Here is a 14,828-nt window from a genome sequence, read left to right on the forward strand (position 1 = left end):
TGAGTCAAATAAGTGATCTGATCATCTCAATAGGCCGCACAAGGTGGTTATAAAAGCAAAAGGGGCACAAAGATCGAAGGGCGAACCTATCTGAACCCCCACTTGGGACCAGTAACAACTCCCAAAAAGAGGTTGAAGCTGAAAATGTACTGTCGTTGTAATTCCAAGAAGGGACAGTAAAGAGAGGTACCATCACAGATCTAGTTACAAAAGTCTCCACTAATTGTTTTGACCACATATAATCAAGGAGACAGAAACCCAAACAACAAAAAACACAGAAAATTACAAAAAAAAAAAAAAAAAACATGAAAAATAAGAAAACACCAAAAAATAGCTGTAGCGGCGAATGAGCGAGGAGGAGTCGAGATTCGACAAAACCACGCGTTGGAGTTGAGGAACCACGCACAGGCGCGTGATGGCCACACACCGGCGCGTGGAGGGCAAATGGTGGAGCTAGGACGGCGGCAAGAAGCGGGAAGGCTCAGGTGCATGGAGGATTACAGATCTGATTTTGAAAAAACCAAAACCATAAACTTCCACAAACCCAAGAATCAGCTGGTGAGGAGCGAAGAGAAGATGGAGAGTAGGATGGCGGCGTGCAAGGAGCCCGAGGCGGCGGCGGGAGCTAAGCTCCTGAGGTGTTGTTAAGCAGAGCTTTAATTGTACGTAGCCAGTACTTTCTGCGTATAGTATCACTTAGAGATATGAATAATAGGTATTTGGATCATAACAAATAATGTCAAAGAAAAGCTAATAACTTCATGTGCATGCCTCGAGAGCATTGCAAGATCAAAACAAAAGTTCTATTGACTAGACATTAACAATTCGAGCAGATAAGATTTTACTTTTTGGAAAAACTACATTTAAACTCCCCAAATTACCAATCGTTTTTGTAGCCCTCTAAACTACCGACTATCGCATTATGGCCCCCCAAACTACCAAATAGTGCCAAAAGGACCCATTTTGTCGAAATATTCCTATAATACCCTTGCCACGTGCCATACATTAAATTAAAAAAAATTAAAATTAAATTCAAAGAATAAAAAATATTAAAAATACTAAAAAAAAATAGTTAAAAAGAATGAAAAAAAATGAGGGGCGGCTCGAGCCACCTGCATGGTTGGTCTCCCCCAAAGAGTAAAATGGGGGTGGTCGAAATCACTCCCAAGAGCCTTGGGCCCATTTGGCCTAGGGGTGGTTCAGCCACCTCCAAGGGCCAAACCCTCAACATTTTTTTTTTTTTTTTTTTTTTCTCTTTGGTTTTGTGGGGTGGCTGAACCACACCCATGAGCTACGGGGGGTGTTTTGGCCACCCCCAGACCGGCCATGGGGGTGGCTCAACCACCCCCTTGGCCAAAATGGGGGGTGGCCGACCACCTCCATTGGCCAAAATTTGGCCCTTCCTAATTTTTTTTTTAATATATATTAAATTGTTTTAATTTTTATTATTTTTAAATTGAATATATGACACGTAACAAGAGTATTATAAGAATATTTCAACAAAGGGGATATTTTTGGCTCTATTTTGTAGTTTGGGGGCTATAGTGCGAGAGTTAGTAGCTTAGGGGGCTAGTTCAAAAATGACTGGTAGTTTGGAGGGCTTAAATGTAGTTTTCTCTTAATTTTTTCTATATATATATATATATATATATATATATATATAGACCAACAAAGGGGAAGGGGGGAAGGGGGAAGGGGGAAGGGAGATTTGAACCAGTGACTTTCGCTCCATGAGGCGTGGTCTCGAACTAGTGACCTCCGCTTAAAGATTTAGATTTTTGAGGTTTTTATATAAGTTAAATGATTATAAGAAGTTCTAACTGTGACTAGTCATTATGAGATATCATACATATATAACTAATGTGTGCTTAGATCCTTGCATAATATAACATATGAAGCAATTACGTACTATATTGGACTTTTGGACAATAGGCATGTCTTTAGGAAAGACTGTTGTGACACCTCCGAAATTAATATAATTAGTAATTAACTTGGAGTGTCACCATAATTTGATCCCCAACCATATCTAGTAGGTAAATAAGCTGAAGCGATTACCTGATTTACTTCTCAAGATCAAAATACAAAACAAAGAAAATATATGAATTTTCTATTAATCTATTAACATTAATCATTAAAACTAGTTTACTAAGCCTTAAGATACAAGCACATAAGAAAACAGCAAGCTGGAACTTTACCTAAATTACTAATTACCATGAGCAACATGCAAATCTTGCACTGAGTCCTTAAGTAATAACCAAATCAATATCATTATGCCAAACAGTTGCATCTGCCTTGATGTCCTTCTTACTCAAACCTAGCTGGCGTCTCTGCAAAACATATATGTTTTACAGGTGAAAAAAAATAAAGTGTAAGTCCATGACTTAGTGAGTAGATCACATGTGAAACACATTTATGTAGTGAACCCAATAATTTTGAACGATAAGAGTGAAATCAAACATGTAAAAAATCATGATGATGCATAAGTATATATATATATACATAAAACATAGGTCATAACTCCCCTCGCTATGGTCTTTTTGTGCCATTTTTGTCCAGGATAAGATTTGTGCGTCCTGAAGGACATTTGGTACAACTCCAATGCTTCGAGCAAGGTACATGGCCAGCTACCACTAGTCACCCAACCGAGTCCTATCTTAGGTGATCCACACAACTAGTGATGTTGCATGGTATGACCACTATCTGAGGATGGTTGCGCCAGTCACGATAACTTCTGAATCCAAGGTAGAAAGTAACACACACAACTAGGACGTAAAGTCAATTTGTATAGTCTAGTATGCACATGCCACATATTTCTTTCACAATAAATTACACAACATTAAACAAAAGTGACCACGTCACATTGGAACATTAAGAATTCATTTTCATGCTTGTAAATAGTATTGTGAGTCATATAATCATTCATTTTGCAAAAACATTAGCTTTAATTAGAAACTCAGTGTTCACAACATCAAATTACAAATTATTTTAAGATTGTATTAAATATGCATGCTTGATATAAAAAATAGACATGCTTGAAAATGTCGGTAAGTAGTATCACGTGAGTTTTACTCACCTTAGTCGTATGAGTCTTCTTAGTAAACCTTCTTGAACACTAACTCCTTTGTCTACGAAATATCCTATCCTTAGAAGCGTCTACTAGGCTAAAACCCTAACCCTAGTCCTCAAAATAGCCAAAATCCACCTCTAGACTAGAAAGTGGATTTTGGCTATTTTGAGGAGGGGGAGGGTGTGATTGATCACCCTTGTTTGATCACATTCTAGGGGTGATCAATCACTACTACTCGAGGGTGATCAACCACTATACTGTTCATCATCTTCAATCTCAATTTAACACCTAAAGTACACACCTTTTTTGCATTAGAACCACAAAGTCACCAACTTTTAGTGGACAATCCTGATCCACCCTTTACAGAGCCTAAAGCTTGGATTTAAATCTATTTGGTTTTTCTTTAAAAAGCTTAAACCTTTCTCTGGATCCCATGATTAGAACACTCAAAACGAACCCAACACACACACACACACAAACATGCACACACAACCGATTACGACAAAGACAGTGAATAATAAGAGATTACAAGACTAAATCAAGGATTCTATCCTCGTGAGGCATTGATCTCCCAAAATACACTTCAAAGCTAGCTACCATTTCTCTCTCTCTCTCTCTCTCTCTCTCTCTCTCTCTCTCTCTCTCTCTCTCTCTCTCTCTCTCTGTGGTAGCTCTAGTAGACCAAATAGTTATAGTTGCTAGGGTCGCCGCGTCTGCATATTTTGGATGTATTCAAATTGCATTCTGACTAACCTTGATCGATCACCAAAAAGGATTGTGATCGATCACACATGGGTTTCCTGGCCCTTGTGATCGATTAGGACTGTTGGGGTGATCCATCACACAAGGGTGATCGATCACTCTGGCCCAAAAATGGCACAAATGTAAAATCAGGCCAATTTTTCCTATTTTTCAGGCCAAAAATTGTTCCTCTATATGACAACAACCCTTAAGTCTTAATTAAAGATTTCTTAACCCTAATTTAGACCGGGGTGAATTAAAACTATAATATACTTTACTTTACCATGAGAGAGAGAGAGAGAGAGAGAGAGAGAGAGAGAGAGAGAGAGAGAGAGCTTTATACCAGATCCAAACTTGTTGCTTATTAATTCTCCATCTAATGATAGTAAACATCTCAGGAATGATGGCTACAATGCATCTTCACTGCATGTATACAATGATTGTAGGTATTATGCATGGGTTCTGCGAATACCTTATAACTTCGGAATATTATACAGTGAGGAGCCCAAAGCCAAAAGCAATGAATATCAAATATGATATCTTGTTGAGGGCTAGAGTGATGACTATTCAAAACAGGGGAGGGTGGGAGAGAGGGAGGGAAAGTGAACTCGTTGGCATTTAATACAATTAGAAAGAGCATAAGCAACATCATTATCGTCGCCAAAAATCTTCTAAAGCTACTGCCACCCATAGCTTTGCCTTACTCTATCTTGGATTTTGTTATTTGATTGTTGAAGATAAACTAATGATTTTATAGGGAGTAAACCCTTTCTCATACATGAGTACGTTTTTGGAGAATCTTATAATAAGATATTTTAGTCTAAATCTTAGTTCATTTTTGCGAAAACATTCTTATATGAACCGAAAAGTTTTCTTGGATTTTGTTATTTGATTGTTAAAGATAAACTAATGATTTTATAAGGAGTAAACCTTTTCTCATACATGAGTGCGTTTTTGGAGAATCTTATAATAAGATATTTTAGTCTAAATCTTAGTTTATTTTTGCGAAAACATTCTTATATGAACCGAAAAGTTTTCTTGGATTTTGTTATTTGATTGTTGAAGATAAACTAATGATTTTATAGGGACTAAACCCTTTCTCATACATGAGTACGTTTTTGGAGAATCTTATAATAAGATATTTTAGTCTAAATCTTAGTTTATTTTTGCGAAAACATTCTTATATGAACCGAGAAGTTTTGATTCTAATGAAGAGCCCATTGACTTTTACAGGTCATGGTGTATCGAATAGGTGGAATACAACTATACTATAAAAATATAAAATTCACAAAATAGTAGTAAAATAAGAAGGTTATGTTTCTAAAAAGGGTCATTTCTTAAATTATAAATTGCATGTAGTTATCAAAATATAAGAGCACTCCCATCAGTCTATGTATATTGGTTCCCTTCTCTATGTTTAGGGAAAATATCATAAAAAACACCAAAAATTACCCTCCAATAGATACCCTAAATTTGCATTTTTTTGGTTGGGAAGCACTGTTGCTTCCCAACCCATTATTTTAATAAAAAAAAAAACGGCTCTCTCCTCTCTCCTTCCCCCCTTCTCGCTTCCGGAAGATGGGTCTACCGGAAACGATTTTCCAACCCCACAGCCAGATGACTGAGAAACTTGTTGCTATTTTCCTTCACTTTCTCACCAAACAAACAAATAACCACCTTAATCACACACACAAAATCCACAAAATCCAACTGCGAAAACAATTGGAAAAAAGAAAAGAAAAGAAAAAGAAAACCCAAATTCATGTCTTCCAAACAAAGCAATTAGAGTATAGATTCATTGGAGGAGAACTACCAAATCTTGTAGTCTTGTGGAACCACACCATGTAGTCCGACAATCCTTGTTGGAAAATCAGCTCTGCTTAATCGGAAATCGCATCTCCTTCGTCAACCCACCAGAAATTCGGTTCCTGTTTCGTAGGCGACGACCCAATGGAGATCCACCGGAGATTCAACGCCTCTGCTCTCCCTTTCGGCTTATCGGAGCGTCAACTATCGAGGATGGTGTGGGGGTTCTGCTTGGACTTGAGGAGGGAGAGTGTGGATTGTGTCTTCTGCTTGGAGGTGAGAGGAGTGGTGGAATTTGGGGAGAGGATTGAGGAGGCCGTGGAGGGTGAGGGAGGCGGAGGCGAGAGAGGAGGGATTTGGGGAAGTTTCTGGAGAAGACGAGAGAGAGTAAGAGAGAAAAAAAAAAAGAATAAAGAAATAAAATAAGAAAGAGAAAAAATAATAAAATAAGATAAAGAAATAGTATTTAATTGATATTGGAAAAATTAAGGGAATCTATTGTGGGATTTTTTTTATAGGGAAGCAAAAAGTAGTTTTGTTCCCTAAATATAGGGAAAATGGTTGGGAAACTGATGGGAGTGCTCTAACAATTGACGGTTGAATTGGTAAAACCCTGAATAGATTGCTTTTCGATTTGGTATTTGTATTGTTAGAATATCTCTTGCCAATAGAAAATGAAGTTCTTGAGAACTTTGATGTACTAAATTTTTCCGGTAGCTTTTTATTCTGTAAAATATTTGTTATAAGGATGAACTTCGTATTATTAAAAAGAGAAAAATGCAAGGAGGGCCAAATCTTTTAAGATGATGTAGAGCTTATTTATTGGAGATGATCAAAACAATTCATAAAAGGAAATGCTACGGATGCCAATGAATAAGCTACATATCATCTTGGTAAAATTGGTATCCGGCCATATCATTTCTCTTAAAAAGAAAAATCTAGGTTTTAACCCACACAATTTGTTGGTTGGAATAAGATCCTCTCTATTTCATGTCAATTAATAGAGATGAGCCATTTAATAATCTAAATTTTGTTTTATTGTATCTAACAGTGTGCATGATGCCATGTCATTTAGAAATTTTAAATGACGTGACAACATATTCATCATATCATAATATATACATCATTAAATATGTGTACAAAATAATTCTTTCTCCAAAATCATCTTTCATTATTTGCAAAGAGATCTAGAAGGAGAGAGAATTTTATAACAAATCCAAACTTGTTGCTTATAAACTCTGCACAATTAAGTATACAACATATGATAATAAAAATTTCAGGAATGAGCTCGGCAATACATCTTCGTTTGATGTATACAACGATCGTAGGAATCATGCTTAGGTTCTGCGTATACATTATAATTTCGAAATATTAAACAAAGAGGAGCCCAAAGCCAAAAACACTGAGTATATTTATCAAACATGATATCTTGCTGATGATCAGGGGTAGAGAGAAGGCTAGTCAAAAGAGGAGAGAGAGAGAAAGCGTTATCGGCAATTAGAAATAGCATAAGCAACATCATTATCGTCACCAAAAATCTTCTAAAGCTAATGCCACCCATAGCTTTGCCCTAGTACTCTCTCTTGGATTTTGTTATTTGATTGTTGAAGATAAACTGATGATTTATAGAGAGTAAATCCTTTCTCATACATGGGTTTTTGAAGAATCTTAAAATAAAGATATTTTAGTCTAAATATTAGTTTATTTTTGTGAAAACATTTTTATATAAACCAGTAAGTCTTGATTTTAATTAAGAGCCTTTTAACTTTTGGCAAACTATAGATTGAAGTACCTATTCGAGGTGCTTGGAATAAATACTAAATAGGTGGAATACAACTACACAATAAAAATATAAAATTAACAAAATAGTAGTAAATTAAGAGGGGTATGTTTCTTCAAAGAGACATTTCTTAAATTATAAATTGTAGTTATCAAAATATTCCAAGTTGATGGTTGAATTGGTAAAACTGCGAATCCATGGCTTTTTGGTTCGGTATTTATATTATACTAGATATACAATAACACTGTTGAGAACAGATTGAATAGTTTTTTTTTTTTTTTTTTTTTTGAAAAATCAAAAAAGCATCAACAAAACTGACTAGATGAACCGAATCAAATTGCTTATATTAGAAATCATAATTTGTTGTTATGGTGATTCAAACTTAGAACCTCAATAATTAGGGTTAATTAGTAAGCCTTAATCAGTGTCAATAAGAAATTAGGAACGGATAAAAAGGTAATTTTTTATTTTCTGTTTTGGCCGAACGTTTGACTAGGGCTACCGAACGTTCAATATCACAATACGCAGAGCATTCGAATCTTACGTCACGTACTTTCGAGGAGTTTGACGTATGTCACTCTTCAGACATAAGCTTTGTTTCAAAAGATACACCGAACGATTTAACCTAAAATCGCTGAGTAATATAGTACACCAAACGTTCGAGCTAAGCTTATAAATACCCCACCCTACTTCCCTTCGGCTCCCTTTCACTCTTTTTGGAAATATTATAAAATCTACCTCACACATCAATGGCAATGAAGATGTTTCCGATTTGATTGGTATTGTCACTGTAAATATCAAACTCGTAGATTAAATCATCACTAGAATTATACAAAAATAATTAGTAATAGAACCCTTTACATATATACTTCGTAAATACATGTAGACAATATACTTCTTAGCTTTTCAGATATAGGGAAATAGTACAAATGATTGATAACCTTAATTCTAGTATGTTATGACCTGGGAAATGGTAGTCACAAGTTTACCATATCTAAAATAATAATAATAATAATAATAAAAACACTTTTAGCTTTGATATACACCATTTATTTCAACCAATGAACGCATAGCATATAAATACGATATGTGTTAGAACAAGTGGCTCATATTCTTTTGGGCATAAAGAGTAATACGAGAGTACCAGTATAGTGGCATGTTGGACGCAATTAAGTTTATGTTGCCTAGGGACGACTAGGTTGTGGGGGTGCGGGGGTGTTGCCCAGCGGTACGGTACAGGGTATTTTAGGGTTTTTCATATCTGTCGTACAGTAGGGTTTCGTTATAAATATGTTATGCTGTAACCCTAAATCATTATTGAATATAGCTGCACTTATGTGGACGTAGACACATTGCCGAACCACGTTTATACGTGTCTTGATTTTTCTTGTTCTCTCTCTTTTCAATTCCATATTATTCATTATTATTATATACGGTAACAACAATATGTCTGAATTAGTAGTCATAATCAGCAACCCTTCCCTTCGAGATCATTTACAAAGTACTCCAAATGAACCTAATATATGTCTGATACAATACTTAGCATATGCTTGTGCTATACATGTTTCACACCTCATAATCCTAGTTATCGCAATATATTGTGATATCCTATGGATTTATTGAAAAGAGATTATGCTACATGTTCTTAATTTCACATTAATCGTCTATTAATTAAATCTAGGTTATATAAGTGAATAAGGAGAGCTTTAATTGTAACCAAAACATTCTTCGTATCGCGTAGACATATGAATACTATATATATATAACAAATTCACTATCTTTGTTGATAAAATCAATCAAATAGGAGTCATAAAAAATAATTAATATCAAAGAAAAGTTAATAACTTCTTGTGCATGCCTCGAGAGCATTGCAAGATCAAAACAAAAGTTCCATTGACTAGACATTGAGAATTCGAGCATACAAGATTCTGGTTTTTTTATTTGCTGTTTATATATATATGACCAACAAAGGGGAAGGGGGAGAGAAAATGGGATTTGAACCAGTGATCTTCACTTTATGAGGCATGATCTAGAACCAGTGACCTCTGCATAAAAATTTAGATTTTGGAGGTTTTTTATTGGCATGAACTGAGTTGAAAGCAAGCATGTGATAGAAGTTATATAAATGATTAAGTTCTAATTGTGACTAGTCATTATGAGATATCATACATATATAACTAATGTGTGCTTAGGTCCTTGCATAATATAACATACTAAGTAATTACTATATTACACACTTTTGGACAATAGGCATGTCTTTAGGAATGATTGTTGTAACACCTTTGAAACTAATATAATTAGTAATTAACTTGGAGTGTCACCATAATTTGATATAAGCGAAGAGATTACCTGATATACTTTTCAAGATCAGAATACAAAGCAACGAAAATATATGACTTTTCTATTAATCTATCAACATTAATCATTAAAACCAGAGCATTTACTAAGAACCATCACATTAAATGAAAACGTTATAGATTACTCATCATCACTATAGAGTAGATGTATACTAAGCCTTAATATACAAGAACATCTGAAAATACTAAGTTGGAACTTTACCTAAAGTACTAATTGCCATGAGCAGCCTGTGAAATCATGCAATGAGTCCTCAAGTGATAACCAAATCAATATCATTACGCCAAACAATCGCATCTGCCTTGATGTCCTTCTTATTCAAACTTAGCTAGCTTCTCTGTAAAATAGATATGTTTTACAGGTGGAAAAAATAAAGCATAAGTCTACGAGTTAGTAAGTAGATCACATGTAAAACACAATTATGTAGTGAACCCAATAATTTTGAACGATAAGAGTCAAATCACACATGCAGAATATCATGATGATGCACAAATACAATATATATACATCTATAACTGTTGTACCAAAAAGGGTACAAACCTAAGTGTAGGTTTTCGCAAGTAATAATTCTCGGTAAGTACGAGGTCGATCCACAAGGAATGATGAGAAACGAGATAATAGTTCTTATTATTATGCCGAAAAGAAAAAAAAAATAGAAATTTGTTTTTTTGGTTTCCACTAGAAAGTGGAGCAAATGAATAGAATTTAAATTAAAAAGCAAACTACAAAACTAAAATAAATAAATTGGCCTTGGAAGAAGTTATTGGATAATACTAGAGTTTCAAGGATCCACCTAGCATCATTTTACGTATTCATGAGACATATAATGATAACTCAATTAGGTAGAATCTCAATTCTCCCAATCGGAAAATATAGCAATAAAGCACTCTTAAAAATACAATAAACTGAATATGGTTTAATTAGAATTTGATTTTGATAGCATGACACAATAAATTAAACATCTATTATTAATTCGAATCATATCAAATCAAATAGAATAAGCATTTGATATAAACAAAAATAATAACAAATCAAAATAAATTTGCTATCATGAAACTTCTTTCAAATTCAAATTATCTCTGACATTTAATTATTAAACCACGAAGAACAACAAATAAAATGGTCTCACGAATATATAATACGAATACTAGGCTTCACGTCTAGCCCTAACTAGAGATTTAACCACTCATGTTTATGAAAATATAAATAACAAAACCAGTTGAAAGTCTCTAGAACTGCCGAAAAATTCTCCACGCTTGCCCCCCCTCCTTACAAAAGCAAAGCATGATATATATAGCCTAAGTAGTCTATAGGGTTCAGGGCCTCCACGTGCACTTAAGAAAAACCCGTGTCTTCTGCTTATGGAAAGAAATCAATTCACTCAAGAGAAAGGTGTTGCACTATGTACGGAAAATCTGTCTTCTTTGCTGCCAGGTATGGAAAATAAGTGTTGCTCCTTCTTGCACTGCCAGGTCACGTGTGTGACGACCCCCCCCTTTTTTTTTTGGTACAAAACATAAAACGAGTCATCACAGTGACACGACTACATGTTTCTCAACCAACATACGTACACGCTCCATATCATATACCTGATATTCAGAGTAATATCTAGCAGCAGAATAATTATAATACTAAAAATCATAACGGAAAGCACATCTAAAAATAACAGGTGGTCCATACAAAAGAGCCATATATTGCTTAAGGCTTACAACTACCCATTAATACAAAAGAATGGTTACACAAAAGAATATGTGACACCTACGTCACTAGCCATATACAAAATACCCCAAAAGAGTGAACTCCATAGTCCAACTCAATACGATTGTCGCGGAGTGCTTCAATTGTAGTATCCCAAATACGCAGGTACGGGGTCCTCCTCTAAGTTAGGTGTATCTGCAGTCACAGAAACATCATCTATACGATTATGGGGGTTTATCACATCCGTATAGGTGAAAGTATGAGTTCGCCATCTCAGTACATAATACCGAGACCTCAGTGATATTAAACTAACTGAGTTTCACAATGAATTAACTTTTCTTTTTTAGTCTTGCGTATACTATAACAGCTACCAATTTATAAGCTTTTGTTTGAAAACCCCCATAGCTGATATAACGAACATCGACTATCAGAAAACATTTAAAACATATTATGTAGTTGGACCTATACATAGAAGTTCCAATGGCTTGGAAGCAACTACGTACACACCCATCTACAATAATATTTTTATGTTGGTAGCTCAAATGCACAAAGATCTAACGTTATCAACTGTGATATCACCGTGCCTTTGGGCATTACAATTTCATGTCTATGACACATAATTGTCCATGTGGTTACTAGAGTAAAACTCTAATATCCAAGCACTTCTTACTGATGTACCACGGCAATCCATCTACCTACTCCCAAAACACACTGATATTCCAACCAATAGCGTCACATCCAAGTACTCCAAGCTTAAAACATGCCATTTTTCTTTTTAGTACGAGCATACTATCATCCCCCCAAAACGGGTAACACCGAATCCTAGGGCATTACAACTTCATGTCTATGGCACATAGTTGTCCATATATTTACTAGAGTAAAACTCTGATATCCAAGCACTTTTTACTGATGTACCACGACAATCCATCTACCTACTCCTAGGACATTGTATTACTCATACCCAAACAATAAAAATACACTTTAACGTCCAAGCTCAATGTTCTTAAATCATGCAACTAGACGGTAGCAATATACATAAGCTCTTTGCCATTAAAACTCTTAGGCATACTAATACGTCTAGCAAACTGCGCTTAGTAATTATGAAAACCACACACAATATAAATCATGCTATATATGCTATGCATGCTAATGTGCTACTGTTAAACTGGTGAACTGGGCTGCTGCTGGGTTACTGCTATATTACTGGTGGGTTACTGCATGCTTTGTGCTCTATGCTACATGCTCTATGCTCTGTGCTTGACCAATAAGTATTGCCTTATTGTATCATGCTGATAAATCATACTTTTTAAAGATTTTAATATTTCATCCAAAACATGCAACACACTATACTATATTCTGAAACTATCCTTGATATATTTGAACATACTCTAAAGTACTCAAATCATGCAAAACAGATATATTTAACATACAGTTGGTTTGGATTTACAAAACAATATATATATTTCTCAGTGAGTAGAATATCACCTGGCTGCATTGGACTCACGACTCGAACTCAACATTGGAAAACCCATTGAAGTCTCCAAGCCTCAAGAAAAACTAAACCCTAAATATATTTGGTCTCTAGCTCCTCCTTTCTTTTTCTTGAGGCTTAGCAGTCTATTTATAGGGAGCAAACAAACCCTAGTAGCCCTAGAAATCTAAAAAAAAATCGTATTTCAATCTCCTAATTAAATTTGGAAGCAATCATAGTACAAATCAGAATAGGATTCGTCCAAATTTGTGTTTTTATATTGCGGGACATTTTTGGCATAGCAGACGTTCGAATTAGGAAAATCATATTTAATGATTTGTAGTATTTTGAGTTAGCTTTCCAACGCCGCTAGTTTCACTTTAATCCGATTCTTGAGCAGAAAATTATGGCTAAAATACTATGACATGTGCAGAATCTAAAATTTAATCCGATCCGATTTTGACTCCAATTAGAAAAATTCCGATTTAATCCTTTCATTGACTTAGAAGCTGTTTGGTAAGCTGTGGAAAATGGAATGTTTTATTTGAATAGTAGTAATAAATGATTGATGTGATATAAAATTTGAGAATGTTTTATAGAAAAGTGAAAAAGTTTTGTTTTGTAGTGAGTTTTTTTATTTGAATAGTAATAAAAAATTATTGATGTGATGTAAAAAGTGTAAAAAAGTTGGAATGTTTTTTATTTGAATTTTTTGGGAGAAGTGAAATGGGAATTGAAATTGTTTGGATTGGTTACCAAACAAGCTCTTAGTTAAACATAACCACATCATCTAGGTCTTCTCAAAGTGTGATTTCTTCTAAACTTTGCATTTTTCACCTTAAAACTGTCGTTTTCCTTTAACAACCTACAAAACACTAAAAACATAAATCTAACACAAAACATTAGATTAAGATACAACTAAAGAATTAACAAATATAAATTAAGGGGTTTAAATATTCAATATTTTGCACTCATCAGTATTCTTTTGAATGTAGGTGGAATATCGAAGTTTGTAAATGATGTAAACACTGTTTATATGGTTTTATCGGTTGTACTTGATCGGTTTGTGATTGTAGGTAACTTATATATTATGTTTGGAATTACTTTGATTGTTTTGTAGTTTGTATTATATATGTTTGGGGTTGAGTGACATTATGTTGATACGTTGTTTTATTTATTATTGTTTTGTTTATGGCTTGGTGTACATCACGTCATAGTGATCGTTTATGAGTGTATGGAGTTCGGATTATGAGTATATATCAGGTATTGCTTAATTTTTTTTTTTATTTGGAATTGTTTATCATATAAAACCACTCTAAATATTAGAGTCGTTTTAGGGATAAAATGAATCCAACTGCTTAGAGTCGTTTTTATTGCAAAATGACTCCAAACGTTTTGAGTCGTTTTGGTAAAAACGACTCTAATTGGAGTCATTTGAACAATAAAACGACTCTAACCTAGAGTCCAAACGCTATATGTTAAGTCGTTTTCAAACCGACTCCAAAAAAACAACTCAAAGCAATTTGAGTCGTTTTTATGCCCAAAAACGAGTCAAGATTACTGATTTTTTGTAGTGATCTCCTAAATTATAAATTGTAGTTATCTAAATATACCAAATTGACGGTTGAATTGGTAAAACCGTGAATAGATGGTTTTTCGGTTTGGTGTTTGTATTGTTAGAATATCTCTTGCCAAAACAAAATGAAGTTCTAAAGAACTTTGATGTACTGAAATTTTTTGATAGCTTTTATTCTTTACATTTGTTATAAGGATGAACTTCTTAATATTAAAAAGAAAAAATCTAGGTTCTTTAACCCACACAATGTGCTGGGTTGGAATAAGATCCTTTTTATTTCAAGTTAAATAGAAATGAGTCATCTCATTATTTAAATTTTGTTTTGTTGCATCTA

General features: G+C 34.4%; 1 long non-coding RNA gene across 1 annotated transcript; it reads right to left on the reverse strand.

The window, feature by feature from the left end:
- Nucleotides 1-4,574, reverse strand: LOC133874742 (uncharacterized). The gene is made up of 3 exons (XR_009901364.1): nucleotides 4,152-4,574; nucleotides 2,196-2,327; nucleotides 1-680 (listed from the first exon to the last, which is right to left on the reverse strand). It is a non-coding gene; the product is annotated as an uncharacterized LOC133874742 (long non-coding RNA).
- Nucleotides 4,575-14,828: the final 10,254 nt, after the last annotated feature.

Source organism: Alnus glutinosa, chromosome 8, assembly GCF_958979055.1.
Source record: "Alnus glutinosa chromosome 8, dhAlnGlut1.1, whole genome shotgun sequence".
In the NCBI taxonomy this organism is placed as follows: Eukaryota; Viridiplantae; Streptophyta; class Magnoliopsida; order Fagales; family Betulaceae; genus Alnus; species Alnus glutinosa.